The sequence below is a fragment of the Chionomys nivalis genome, chromosome 20, assembly GCF_950005125.1.
Source record: "Chionomys nivalis chromosome 20, mChiNiv1.1, whole genome shotgun sequence".
Lineage (NCBI taxonomy): Eukaryota > Metazoa > Chordata > Mammalia > Rodentia > Cricetidae > Chionomys > Chionomys nivalis.
Genome location: NC_080105.1, coordinates 47,162,291 through 47,176,659, shown reverse-complemented (window position 1 = coordinate 47,176,659; position 14,369 = coordinate 47,162,291). Strand labels below are relative to the sequence as shown.

The 14,369-nt window shown below is 43.7% G+C and overlaps 1 protein-coding gene across 5 annotated transcripts in view; it reads left to right on the top strand.

Moving 5' to 3' along the window:
* Positions 1-3,521: 3,521 nt before the first annotated feature.
* Positions 3,522-14,369, top strand: part of Nsd3 (nuclear receptor binding SET domain protein 3) — a 103,659-nt gene continuing 92,811 nt past the window's right edge. For 3 of the 5 annotated variants that reach the window (XM_057752986.1, XM_057752985.1, XM_057752983.1), the window contains exon 1: positions 4,134-4,627. The gene's annotated coding sequence lies outside the window, so the exon portion shown is untranslated. Of the gene's footprint in view, positions 3,883-4,133; positions 4,628-14,369 lie in introns of those variants that run through there. The other 2 variants (XM_057752984.1, XM_057752987.1) reach the window with 2 other exon arrangements.

Genomic DNA, 14,369 nt, shown 5'->3' with positions numbered 1-14,369 from the left:
CAAGGCAGCCAGGGCTACACAGCAGGATCCTGTTTCAAAAGAACCAAAAAAGGGAAAAGAAAAAAGAAATGCAGGCCCCTTTTAATCCACAAAAGTACATTTCAACTGAACCGAATGGACTATTTAAAATAAGCAAACGTTTCAGTTTGGCCGCTAGGGGTCTCTTTGTGCATGTCCGACAACTTTCCACATAGGGGTTTAGTTTCACAGTTGATCTTCAAGAATTAAAATTTAGGGGCTGGAAAGATGGCTCAGAGGTTAAGAGCATTGCCCGCTCTTCCAAAGGTCCTGAGTTCAATTCCCAGCAACCACATGGTGGCTTACAACCATCTGTAATGGGGTCTGGTGCCTTCTTCTGGCCTGCAGGCATATACATAGATAGAATATTGTATACATAATAAATAAATAAATATTAAAAAAAAAAAGAATTAAAATTTACAAAACTTACCCTCTCCTTTCCTGCCTTCAGACAGGGTCTCACTGTGTAGCCCTGGCGGGCCTGGAATTCCCTATGTGAACCTGGCTCTCCTCAAACTCACTGAGATCCTCCTGATCACCACACCAGGCTAAAGCTTTCTTTTCTCCCCCTGAAAATTCTAATGGTAAAATTATAAGCTCTACAATAATAATTTTAATATTGATTTCATAAGTGAACCATTGCATTATCATAAACATGTACTCTTCCAGAAAAGATTAATAAAGGATGCAAAAACATTCCTGTCGTCTCAAGTGAGATATTTAATACTGGGAAATTTCTTATCCATGTATTATATTCACTTACAAACAAGCACAGCAAAATTTATTAAGTATTTATAAGCCAGCTGAACTAGCCCATACCCAATATTTGAAACACTAAGTAGATTTTTTTTTTTTCGAGACAGGGTTTCTCTGTGGTTTTGGAGCCTGTCCTGGAACTAGCTCTTGTAGACCAGGCTGGACTCGAACTCACAGAGATCCGCCTGCCTCTGCCTCCCAAGTGCTGGGATTAAAGGCGTGCGCCACCACTGCCCGGCTACTAAGTAGATTTTCTAGCATGGTCACAAGTCAGCAAGCAATCCAATTCTTAAAAATCAGGAGGGGGTAAAAAAAAATCGCTTTTTATGAAGTCCATTTCTTTAAAGCAATGAATACTCTCTCAGACTTGTATATTTTATTGGGCTTGACATTTGGATTTTAGGATAAATGTAAATTTATCTATTTATCTAAAAAAATTTTTCAGAAGAGAAGTCCCCCAAAATTTTTACTGCCATAACTCCGAGAAACCTATTCTGCTTCTGTCTTAATGACCTGTTTGCTCATTTACTACGAAAAGAGTAAACATGTTCTGAACCTCAGAATATGTTAGATGTTGAAAACATAAAGCATTATGTGTGCCTACTTCCCTCAAATAAAATCTCTAAGGGGCATTTATGAGCTCCTCAGATGGGAAATCCAAATGCCTGATTGAAAAGCAAGAGCGTTACTGGAGGAGGGAAGTGGAGAGGGCTGGGAGGGGATCAGGCCTGGTCCACATCACTTCCCTGGCTCACCTTTATTTCACACATTTGCCTATTCCGTAAGTGCGGTTGTGGCTTAAGTTGTGTTAATACTGAAGGATAGGTTTGAAATAGTGAAAAGCCTGGCCCGGGACTCCTAGACTGTGATCCCAGCCACTGGGTAGGCTGAGGAAAGAGTTCCTGAGTCCAGCTGGAAATGAGCCGGGGGCCACATAGCTAGGCCCATCTCAAAATAAACGAGTAAGAATAAATAGAAAATGGTTACAGATTAGCTGGGAATGGTGGGTTGTGTTTATAATCCCAGTACTCTGGAGGCTGAGGCTGGAACATTGGCAGGAGTTCAAGGCCATCTTTGGTTAACAAAACTTTATAGATTAACTGTAAAGTAGGCTGGGGAGGTGGTTCAGTAATGTGGCTTACATGGTGAAAGCCTGGAATCAATTCCTACAAGTGTCCTCTGATGTTAACACACAAAAATTAATTAAAATGTTTTGGTTTTTTTCTAGACAGGTTTTCTCTGTATAACAGCTCTGGCTGTCTAGTACTTGCTTTGTAGACCAGGCTGGTCTGGAACTCAGAGATCCACCTGCCTCTGCCTCCCAAGCGCTGGGATTTAAGGCATGTGCCTCCATACCAGGCATAATACTAATTAAAATAATGTAGAAAATTAATAGTAATGCCCCCCAGGCCCAGTGGTGGCAACATGGCTTAATTCCAGCACTCGGGAAGCAGGCAGGAGAACTATGAGTTTGAGGCTGCCCTGGCCTACATAGAGAGTTTTGGGATGGCCAGGGACCCTGTCTCAACAATTTCAATAAATAAATAAAATCAATTGGATTGCTTTCAGTGTTACCCTTAGTATTAGCAGTCACGTTAACAAACACATACACATTTAGTGCCCATTAAAATCTCTGAACTGGCCCGGAGGTGGTGATGCACCCCTTTAATCCCAGCACCTTGGAGGCAGGAGGATCTCTGAATTTGAGCCCAGCCTGGTCTACAGAGAGAGTTTTAGGAAAGTCACGGCTGTTACACGCCTCAGAAAAGCAACAAAACCCCCAAGCTGGGTGGTGGTGGATCACACCTTTAGTTCCAGCATTTGGAAGGCAGAGACAGGTGGATCCCTGTGAGTTTGAGCCCATCCTGGTTTACAAGAGCTAGTTCCAGAACAGGCTCCAAAACTACAGAGAAGCCTGTCTTTAAAAAAACAAACAAAAATAAAATAAAAATAAACAAAAAATCAAATCACTGAAATGTAGAAATTTTGTAAAATTCTGAGGTGATGGGCTGGAGAGATGGCTCTTGCAGAAGACCAGAGTTGGGCACCCAGTACCCACGTGGTTGCTCACAACCACCCATGACACCAGTTCAGCAGATCTGACACCTCTTCTGACCTCCCCTGGGGACCTGGCATGCACAAGACGCGGAGATATACACGTGAACCACGCACTCAAAAACATAAAATTATAAAATCTTCAAAAAAAAATTCCAAGATGGTATTTGGAAAGAAATAACATCAGAAATCTCCCGTCATGGTAGCAAATCGCACGAGGACTGTAGTATTTCTGGCGAGACTATGACACTTGGTAGTGATAGGGTTCTGGACTTCTCGGAACAGAAAGCAAGGGCGTGTATCGGTTTCCTCATCTGATCGCTACGTCTGTTCCTTTTGTAAGTTCACGTCTCTGGGTTGATCGTTCTAAGTAATCACCACCAGGCCCCAGGAAACTACCTCTGCACTCCCCTTAGAGACTGTTTACCCGGCCCTGTCATTGTTTTATTCCTATTTCCTAGAACGGGGAGGGCTGAGGTTTGCAGAGCACGGCCTCCTTCCTCTCTCTCGGGTGATCGCTCAGGGACAAATACCCTCACGTCACTCGGTGCCGAGGTCTGGCCCCGAGCAGCGCAGGGCCCGGGCACGTGACCCGCCCGCAGTCCTCGCGGTGGCCCGCGGCCCGGGATGCAGTCGCGCTGACGTCCTCCTGGTTACCCACAAGCCTCTGTGCCCCGGTGCGGGCAGGAAGAGGGCAGCCGGGTCCAGCGCCTGCCCAGGAGGTCGGGGTGCCTTCTGAGCCGGACGCGGACGCTGCCCGGCACCCCCTAAGCCCCCAGTGCTTGCAGCCTAGCAGCCTTCGGTCTCTCAGCGGGGCAGCAGGGGAGACTGCCAGCCCTGGCTCAGACTCTCATCCTAAAGTGCAGCCCCCTGTCGGGACGCCGGGGGCCGGGGCGCTCTGCTGACAGCTGTCAGAGTGACAGCGACTCCCGAACCCGAGCACTCCCTGCTCTGCGTAACCGCGTCCGGCTCCTTAGGGTCTTCGTAACGTCTAGGAATTGTAGAGCAGGGCCACTCGAGTACCATATGGCGTCTAGTACGTGCTGCCGTTTAGTAAGTATTAGCCCCGCAGGCCCGACCTGGCCGCCCCTCCGCACCAGCCCTTCCTGTCCCTCTGCCTCATCGCCTGCGGTCTCGCGTCGGCTCCAGACTCTCGCGCGCCCCTCCTCTCGGCGGCTGACGAGCCTCTTCCTCCTTCGCTCCCAGCGCCCGGGCTCAGGACTGCATTTCCCGGCAGGCGTCGCGGCCTGTGGCCAATGAGGGACCTAGGATTTGGCGGCGGCGCCGCCGAACGGGGCGGGGGGGCTTTGTGCGCGGAGGCGGCGGCGGCGGTGACGGCGGCGGCGGCGGCGGGAGCTGGCGGCACGGAGATCCGGACAGAGGCCGAGGCCGGGGCTGTGTGCCGGGAGCCTAGGAGAGGTGTGCAGCTTTCGATTGAAGCCACGGGTCCCCGCTGCCCCTCGGGGCCGCCAGCCTCCGGCTCCTCTCCGGCACCAGCAGCTACTCGGCGACCCCCGTCCGGCCGCCTCCCCTTCGCTCCGCGTCGCCCGCAGCCTTCCGTCTGCCCGCAAACGAGCCCGGCCGGCCGGGCCGTGGCCCTCCTCAGTGCCGGCCGCCATGGCAAGGGTGCTTGGCGCGGGGGAAATCTAGTCCGAGGATTTCATGCGGCCTAGCTCGGTTCCGTCTCCAGCGCCCGCGGTCCCGGCAGCTGCCGGCAACCCAGCCCCACTTCGGGCCTCCGTGTCTCTCCTGTGATCGTACTGACACGGCCGGGGGGTTAGAATGGAACAAACTGAAGGTAAAGTGCTTGTGTGTGCCTGCGTGTGTGTGCGTGTGCGCGCGTGTGTGTGCTTGTGTGTGTGTGTGTGTGTGTGTGTGTGTGTTGCGCGTCAGGACTGAGGAGGCTCCCTGGGGTGGGGGCGACCTAAGACCCAGACACCGGTACGGAGTGAGACCCTGGAAGGGGAGGTGCCGCGGGGTGGCCTGGAAGGGTTCGAGGAAGGAAGAGCAGATGGTAAGGTGGGTGTGGAAGGAATCGGGAGGTGGGGCAGGTAGGCTTGGGATATGATGTAGTGGTGCTGAGCTGGGAATTGGGAGTAGAGGTGGGATGGGGGCGGGGATAAGGATGGAAACGGGGGATGGGGATGGAAAGAAGAGTTAGATTTGGATATTAGAGACCTCGGTAGACTGCAAATTAGGGAGGTCTGGAATGGAATGTGGAAACTAGAAGACTTGGGGGAAAGGAATGGGATTGATGGAGAACGAGGCATCGCCTGGGAATCAAGGGAGAAACTAGTGAATCAAAGTGGAGGAAAAGATAAGATTAGGAAATAGGGATGGAAAATGATTGTGTCAGGATGCAATAGGAGGATAGGAAATAGACGCAGGAAACCGAAAGACATACGACTGGGCTAGGGAAAGGACACTATCTGAGTGTTGGAAGGGATGAGAATTATCGACCAGGCGTCACTGGAGTGTGAGGAAAAGAAGGATGGAGATTATTGAAGTGTTAGAAAGGAAAGCCTTTTGTTCCTATATTTGTGTGTATTCTGTCTTGTATTTCAAGGCTAGAGAAATAGAGAAGCTAGTGGTTATGGGGTTGTGATTGTTGTGAAATGAGGGCGGTGTGGGTGTTACTGTTCTGAGCAAAGAAGAGATGTGTTTGTGTTATGGTAGGGAGACAGGGAAGACATGGCCATAATTTGATGGTTTTGGTGAGGGAGTGAAGACTATTCAGATTTAAAGGGGGCAGGGGCAGCCATGTTTGCTACCAGGCACTGCAGTGTAAATAAATTCCTTTTCCTCTCCCGACATCTGCGTGAATCTGGAGCCGACCAGTTCACATTGTTACACCCCCCTCCCTTCTATTCATGAACTTCTCTTAGCTCTTGGGTCATTTACCATTGCTCATAACCACCAAAGAAGGTAGTGATGTTTTCCATCTTGTGTGTTTTGCTGCTTCTCCCTTTTTTCCCCTTCTTCCTTCTGGTTGCAGAAGAAGCATACCGATAAATTGCAGTGTAAAATTTAACCCTTTTTTATAAATTTAAAATTACGTTTTTTTAACTAGCTGAAGAAATCATTACTAACCTATTTCAAACATGATTGGTTTCAGACACCTCAAGCAAGTCAACATTTTTTTTTTCAATTCTTTAAGTAAACAAGGAAATTGAATTGGTTATTTTACTTGGGGCGCTCTTCGGAAGGAGTGGGGAAGATCAGCCTGTATCTGCTTGCCTAATTTTGAATATTGGAAAATTAGAAATGTTCCTGGTGATAGGTAATAATGCATGTTGTTATGGATAATGTTTTTTTTTTCAAATCAGCTTTTTATCACCTCTTCCCTTTGCTTTCGTGTAGCTAGCTCAATCGTGTCTCCAAATGCCAGTTCAGCACAGCACTGTGATCTGTGAAGTGACTTATAATCCTTAGATCCTCATTGGGCTGCCAGCATTTAGGGGGTGGGTGGGTAGGAAGTTCTGTCACTCTCAGGAAAGCTACGGTGAATCTTTAATGTAACTACTTGTATGATTCTGAATAGTTACTAAGGGTCTGAATCTTGACAAAGTAGATCAATTAGTATTGGGTGAAATCTCTTTTCTCTTCATACTGAAAAGAATTCAATATGTGCCCTACTTAAAAAATAATCATAATTGTGATAAATCCAAAGTTTAGCCCATGACTAGTGAAACTGTTTTCTAATACCTATATAATGGGCTCAGCCCATTTGTAGTGCGGGCTGATGCAACAAATCTTAATAGTAATGTTCTCTCGGTTTTTATGGAGTCTGGTGGGAAACTTAAATGTAATGTTGTTGAAGTGGTGCTTTCTGAGATTAGACTTGGCATAAATGTTGGGTTTATAGCGGGGTATTTTGATTTGACAATATATGGTATGAATTTATTTTTTTTAATTCTGGAGACAAATTCAGTTCAAAAAGGCCATTCAGCATGTTCTTGAAATTTATTTTGATGCAGGTATTTTGTTTGTATTTCTTTCTTGGTTTCCATTTTATTTGTAATTAAGTAAACTTATGTGCATGAACTATTAATGCCAGCATTTTTAGGAAACTGAGCAATTGTGTATTACAATAGAAAGCATCTATTTGGAAACTCAAATGACTGTCTTAGAGTGCTCTGTTCTGGGTTCCTTGGATGGGTATTCATTCAGTGAAGAAGTCTATCGTAGTTATTAAACACCTGAAATAGAAATCTGTGCTGATTACAAAATTTTAAAAAATTATTTTATTTTTTTGTGTACGAGTGTTTTTACCTGTATGTGTGTGTGTGTTCGTGGAGGCCAGAAGAGGGTGTCAGGTCCCTTGGAATTGGAATTATGGATGGTTGTGAGCTGCCATGTGGGTGCTGGGAATTGAACCTGGGTCCTCTGGAAGAACAGCTACTGTTTTTAACCACTGAGCCATCTCTTTGACCCTGGTATATCTTTTTATTTATGTAGTGAGACACACTCTCTCATATATTCCAGGCTGGCCTCAAACTTTCAATGTAGCGGAGGCTGACCTTGAACTTCTGATCTTGAACTGCTGATAGTATAGCTGTGAGCTAGCACGCCTCGTTTATGTCAGAGTGCTAGGGGTCCCACCTAGGGCTCTAATGTTTGCTAAGCAGGTGTTTCACCAACTAAACTACATCCCTCTTCTTTTTTTTCTGAGTGGCAAATTAATGAATGGTTTTATAATGGTTAGATTAAAGGAATTTTGAATGAAGGAAGCTAATTGCCCACAAAACTGGTTAGTTTGGGTCCAACTGTCCAAAGTAACTCTAAAGACAATAGTTTTTAAAATAATCATAATCAACAGTAATAGCTATAGTAATAGTTGTCCTCTTGCAGTGTGCTATGCTTAGTGTCCTGCGTGTATGCTTTCCCCTTACCTTCTCTATGGTTTTCTAAGACACTACTTCTAACTGCTTTTTGCAAATGGAGAAAGAGGTTAGATGACAACATTACAAAGTATTATTAAATATTTAAATAACCAAGCTGGTATTTGAGTATAGGTCTTTTGAATTATAGAACCCAGACAGCAAACTGTTTCTGCTCATTTCTTCTTTAAAGTCATAAGAATAACACATACTTGTTATTTAAGATATTTCAAAAGAATAGTGCCCCCATTGTCACTGTAAGTAACTACTTGGAAGTGTTTTGAGTCTCCTAGACAGTTTCAGTGGATTTCCTCACATATATATATCGGGCTCACACTCATAATTCTAGAACCCAGGCCTCTCAACTACACCTTGGCCTTTTGTTTCTTTTCTTTTTGGGGCTTGTCCTGGAACTTGCTCTGTAGGCCAGGTTGGCCTCAAACTCACAGAGATCCGCTTGTCTCTGCCTCCTGAGTGCTGGGATTAAAGGTGGCCTTTTCTTATTTTATTGTGAGATGCTCAGACTGGCCTCAAACTTGATATTCTCTTGCGTCAGTTCTTCCATGTATCTGACATTATGTGTACCACAGCTCTGACTGCTTTACTCAGCAGGCATATGGACCTACAACTTTGAGTCAGGATGTCACTACGTAACTCTGGCTGTCCTGGAACTCCCTATGTAGACCAGGCTGGCCTCCGACTCACAGAGATTCATCTGCCTCTGCCTCTGCCTGTGTGCTGGGATTAAAGGCATCCCCCATTAGGTCCAGCTAAATTCACCATTATTTTGCTATTATAAGAATATAGTTGCTTGTGACTACATTTGTAACAGTCTGTTTTAATGGAAGATAAATGGTACAACCTAGCTTATTTTACGTGAGAAAAAAACTGAGGCCTATAGAAGTTAAGTCCAAAGCTTTGGTGACAAACTGGTGACTCAAGACCACATTACTTCCTTACTATGAAAGTCTTTGAGCTGTTCTGTAAGCTCCAGGTGAGAGGGAATGAGCTGAGGTCAGCCAACGTTAGTGTAATGAACTCCAGGGAGTTGCAGTGAGGCAAGGGTTCATGCTTGTGTTTTTTTCACACTTTGACAGGCAGCATATGGACAAAATGTTTTTATGTGTAAATGAATTATATCCAGGCTATTTTGAAGTTTGTGTTTTGTTCAATGTAATAGGTTTTGGCAGAATTTTTCTTGTAATGAAATTGTCAATGAAATAGTTAGCAATGACGGGGGAAAATTAGAAGCCTAGTCTTGGTCTTAAAGTAAAATTGAGACACTGATCAAGTTTTCTTTGTTTTTGTTTTTAATGAGCTGGAAATTCCTAATTAAAGGCAATAGTTTTAAAAGCATATCAGGCTGGACATGGTGATGCACGCCTTTAATACCAGCACTTGGGAGGCAGAGGCAGGTGGATCTCTGTGAGTTCGAGGCCAGCTAGGGCTACAGAGAGAAACCCTGTGTTGAAACACACACACAAAAGAGAAGAAGAGTTGTCAAATATGAGGTCAAGGGAAACATTTAGGATCCCAGCACTCAGGAGGATCTCAAGTTGAGGCCAATCTTGTCTAAACAGTGAGACTTTATCTCAAAAAACAAAACAAAACAAAAAACCAAAAACCACACACACAAAGAGTTATAACATCCTTACTGTTCATTTATAAAAAGGAATAAATGATAAACACAGCATGGATAAATCTTGTGTTAATTCTCTTAAGTGAAGCTAGACCAAAAAAGAAAACATATTCTATGATTCCAAACAAAAGTCATAGGCACACATACTCCACAGTGACAAGCAAATCAGTCCCAAGAAATTAAAATTCTTAAAGCTTTAAAAAGATTTAGGAGTTAGTATTCATACGGTGGTGGCGCACGCCTTTAATCCCAGCACTCGGGAGGCAGAGGCAGGCGGATCTCTGGGAGTTCGAGGCCAGCCTGGTCTACAAAGGGAGTTCCAGGACAGGCTCCAAAGCTACAGAGAAACCCTGTCTCGAAAAACCAAAAAAAAAAAAAAAATCTATTTTTCAATGCAATGCTGTTTTTAGTTTTACTTTAGAGAAAAAAACTAGTATTATTACTTTTGAAGAAGCAACTCAAATGATTTTTTGATTAATAAACAACATATCTGACACTTGATTTTTTAAAAATAATTAATGAGCTTTATTTCTTTAGACTAATCTTTTCATAAATTATTAATAAGATGGGACCTGTGGGTGAGTTAGCTCAGCAGGTAAAGGCACTTGCTGCCACACATGGCAACCTGAGTTAGATCACTGGGACCTTAATGGTGGAAAAAGAGAACTAACTCCTGAAAATCACCCCGACCTACACAGACACTCACACAGATTAGTTTAATCTTAAACATTATAAAGAGTAACTTATCAACTAGATGTGTTAGAGTGACCTACTTAAAAGTTCACCTTATTTTACTCTGTGTATGTGTGAGCACAGGTGTATTTCCTTTCACTCTGAGTTCCAGGGATCAAACTCAGGAAGTCAGGCTGTCCAGGCATGTCTCTGACCCCTGAACTGCTTGGACAGTCCTTCCTACCTTGTACTTTGTAAAAGCTTACAGGGTCTCCAGGCCGTGGTGGTGCAGGCCTTTAATCCCAGTACTCGGGAGGCAAAGGCATCTTTGTGAGTTCAAGGCCAAGCCCGGTCTACAAAGTAAGTTCCAGGGCAGCCAGGGCTGTTAGACAGAGAAACCCTGTTGAAAAAAAAAAAAAAGCTTACAATTTCATTTTCATTTTTACTAGTAACCTTAGGAAATATGTAGTAAGTTCTTTAAAACACTACTGTAGCATGTATAATACCTATATAGTGTGACATGAAAAAGTAAAAGATGCATTTTGAATTTTGTGAATTAGAAAGCACTGTTTTTACTGAATGTGTGTTGTTGCTCCTGTAGTACATCTGAACAAGATTTCGAATTAGAAAAGACTCCCTAAAGAGGATTCTTAGCTTATTTAAAAATTATAGGTATGAGCCGGGCGGTGGTGGCGCACGCCTTTAATCCCAGCACTCGGGAGGCAGAGACAGGCGGATCTCTGTGAGTTCGAGACCAGCCTGGTCTACAAGAGCTAGTTCCAGGACAGGCTCCAAAACCACAGAGAAACCCTGTCTCGAAAAACCAAAAAAAAAAAAAAAAAAAAAAAAAAAAAATTATAGGTATGGCTTATTTTGTTTTGTTTTAAGATGGGGTCTCCTGTAGCCCAGACAGACTGGCCTCCACTGAACTCCCTCTGTAACTGGGAGGCCTTGAACAAGTGATCCTTTTGACTCTGCTAAGCATGGGCATTCTCTACTACACTGAACCAGATTGTTTTTTCTCTTTGAGTCAGGCTGGCCTCAACCTGGAGGAGGCTAGCCTTGAACTCCTGTCTATACTACCTTTGTCTTCCAAGTGCTGGGGTTTATGAGCATGTATCACCAAGCTGGGGTAGATATGGACCTGATCCTAGTTAAGACTTACATGGAGGAGAAAGCAAATGGGAAAATGAAAAAGAATTATATACATTATAGTTTTCATTTAAACTATATAATAATGTTTTATGTGCCCTCTTAGGTTGTTTTATATATACTCATGCAATAACTCCAGTTTTTAAAAAATGAACTTTGAAAGCACAATATTTATTTAACTCAGGAATGGGAGAATTTGAAATTTCCTAGATGCCTCAGACCAAAAAGACTTTAATTTAATATAGAATAAATTTTTAGATTTCAGTCCGCTTCAAAATCATTATTTTTTCAAAATTTATTTATTTTTCTTTTTTTATGTGCATTGATGTTTTGCCTGCATATATGTCTGTGTGAGGGTGTTGGGTCCCCTAGAACTGGAGTGATACAATTGTGAACTGCCATATGGTTGCTGGGACTTGAACCCCAGTCCTTTGTAAGAGTGACTGAGCCATCCCCCATATTCGTTTTTAATAAACCAAATTTTATTTATTCATTTCTTGCATTTAGGATGTTCTTTAACTTACTTGGCCTGATACTGTGCTTGCTGTAGCTCTTCAAAGAGGATGACATTCGATTTACTTTTTCAAGATGCAGTTCTTAGAACTAGTGAACTTTTAATTTGAAGTCTTAACAGCTTTTCAACATTGCAATATTTAGGACCTAAAAGACTTGCCCTTAAGGCTGGTAACATGACGTCAGCACTGCCAGCCTTTTTGTCTATAGAAACGAATTCAGATAAGTAGACCAATTGGCTGGCTTTTACTTTTATTTATTTATTTACTTTGTTTTCACAACGGGGTTTCTCTGTGTAGCCCTGGTGGTCCTATAGACCAGTTCTGGCTTTGAGGTCAGAGATCCTCCTTCCTCTGCTTCCTGAGTGCTGGAATTAAAGGCGTGAGCTGCCACCACCCAGCTTTTTTTTTTTTTTTTTTTTGATTGGTTGGTTGGTAGATTGATTGATTGATCATGACAGGGTTTCTTTGTGTATCCCTGACTGTCCTGGAACTCTGCTCCCAAGTGAAGTGGTGCCAGAGTTCTAGACACTTGGAAGTCAAAAACAGGAGGACCACTTGACTACAGTAGTGTGAGACCAGCTTGGGCATCTTAGGAAGAGCACATCGTAAGCACAAATGAACCAACAAATGGAATGCTGGCAGGGCAGAGTGGTGCACACTTTTAGTTCCAGCACTTGGGCGGCAGAGGCAGACAGAGCTCTGTGAGTTGGAGGCCAGCAGTTTGGTCTACACAGTGAGCTCTGGACAGCAAGGACTATACAGTGAAAAGCTTAAGCCGATGGATGGTTTGTTGGGTAAAGGTATTTCCCACCAAGTTGTCCTGTGACTTCTACATAAGTGCTGAGGTACATACATGTAACAGCCTCCAACACACATGTAAATAAATGTAATTAAATGAATAAAGTGAAACGTTTTGTATACGGTTTGATTTATAACACCTTATTTTAAAAACGTACACGGGTTGGGTGGAGGTGGCATACTCCTTTAATCTTATCACTTGGGAGGCAGAGGCATGTGCATCTCTGTGAGTTCGAGGCCAGCCTGGTCTACAAAGCCAGTTCCAGGACAGCAAAGGCTACACAGAGAAACCCTGTTCAGAGTTGAGTGGAGGAGGATGTCCATGGACAGTGTGTTCTACCTATCTATTTCACTGTAAAAGATTTGCTTTGATCTAACTGACCTTTATTCCATTAGTTGTTCTGCAGTTGTGTTTGCTTTAAGCCAGCTTAGCAGAACTGTGTGTGTTGGGGGCGTGGTCTGTGCACATGTGGCTGTGCACCTGTGTGCACAAGCACAGAGCTCTTGGGTGGCCTTCTCTCCCACTCCTTACCGTTTCCTCTGAAGCAGGGGCTCCCTGTACCTGGAATTTATGTTCTATTTCTGCTAGGCTGTTAGCTAACAAGCCTCCAACATCTTCCTGCATCTGCCCCCACAGTACTGGGGTCTACAAGAGCTAGGACAGGCTCCAAAGCTACAGAGAAATCCTATGTGGAAAAACCAAAAAAGAAAAAAGAATTAGAGGCTGAATGGCTCAGTAGTATTTTTCTATGCGTAAAGAGGCCTTGGGTTTGATTTTCAGCATTAAAAAGGAAAGGAAAGAAGAAAGAAAAAATGCTGCTTACAGATGAGGCTGTCTTTCGTCACATGTTTAGTAGATGAAGAGGTGAACTCACTCGGTTGCCTTAGAAGAAGTTAAAATATGTTGGAGCAGCATCTCTGCATAGGTTGTGTGGGTGGTGGGTGTGCTCAGCAAGAGAGCTCGTGTTGGTACAAGTATGAGCAAGAAGTTAACTTTCCAGTCCAAGTTTACTTCCACTATTGTTACTGTAACATGATGCACCTATAGCTGAATAATGTTTAGTTTTCTAATGAAACAAGTCAGTGATGTGAAATTTGAATATAGTTGAACCTAAAATCCTGAAGTGATAAAACTGGTGAAACAAAACAGAAAACAAAACAAGAGAAAACACCCAAACATCTTTATAGGAAATTAAAAATTTATTAGTTTTATATATTGCTTAGTACTTTAAAATGTATTATTTTTGACATAATTTTTTTGTTTGTTTTTGTTTTTCAAGACAGAATTTCTCTGGGTAACACCCCTGACTGACTTGGACTCACTCTGTAGACCAGGCTGACCTTGAACTCACAGAGACCCTCCTACCTCTGCCCCCCCCCCCCCCCCCCCCGCCACCACCACCTGGCTTCATAATTGTTTTTTTTTTGACTTGAGGATCATAGAGAATCTAAGGTATAAAAGAAAGTAAAATATGAGCATTTAGAAAATCTAAGAACCAACTGGCTGTGGTGACACGACTCTAAGAACAGTATTAATAGTACATGCTTTCATTCAGTAGACATTCTGCTCGTCCCTGGGTTTACCTGACGCTTTATTCTAGCCTGTGGTATGATTGCTTAAATGTCTATGTATGTGATCTCTCTCCTTTTCTTTCTTTTTTCTTTTTTTGAGACAGGGTGTCTCCCTGTAGACCATGCTGGCTTTGAGCTCATAGAGGTTCTCCTGCCTCTGCCTCTGAGTCCTGAGTGCTGGGATTAGACATATGTGCCACCGTGCCAGGCCAATTTCTTTGTTGCATCACATTTGCCCATTTCTTCACAGATCATGACTAACTTGATTTCCGTGAGCATGTGAGAACGTTCCCTGAGGTTGCTTGAAGGACA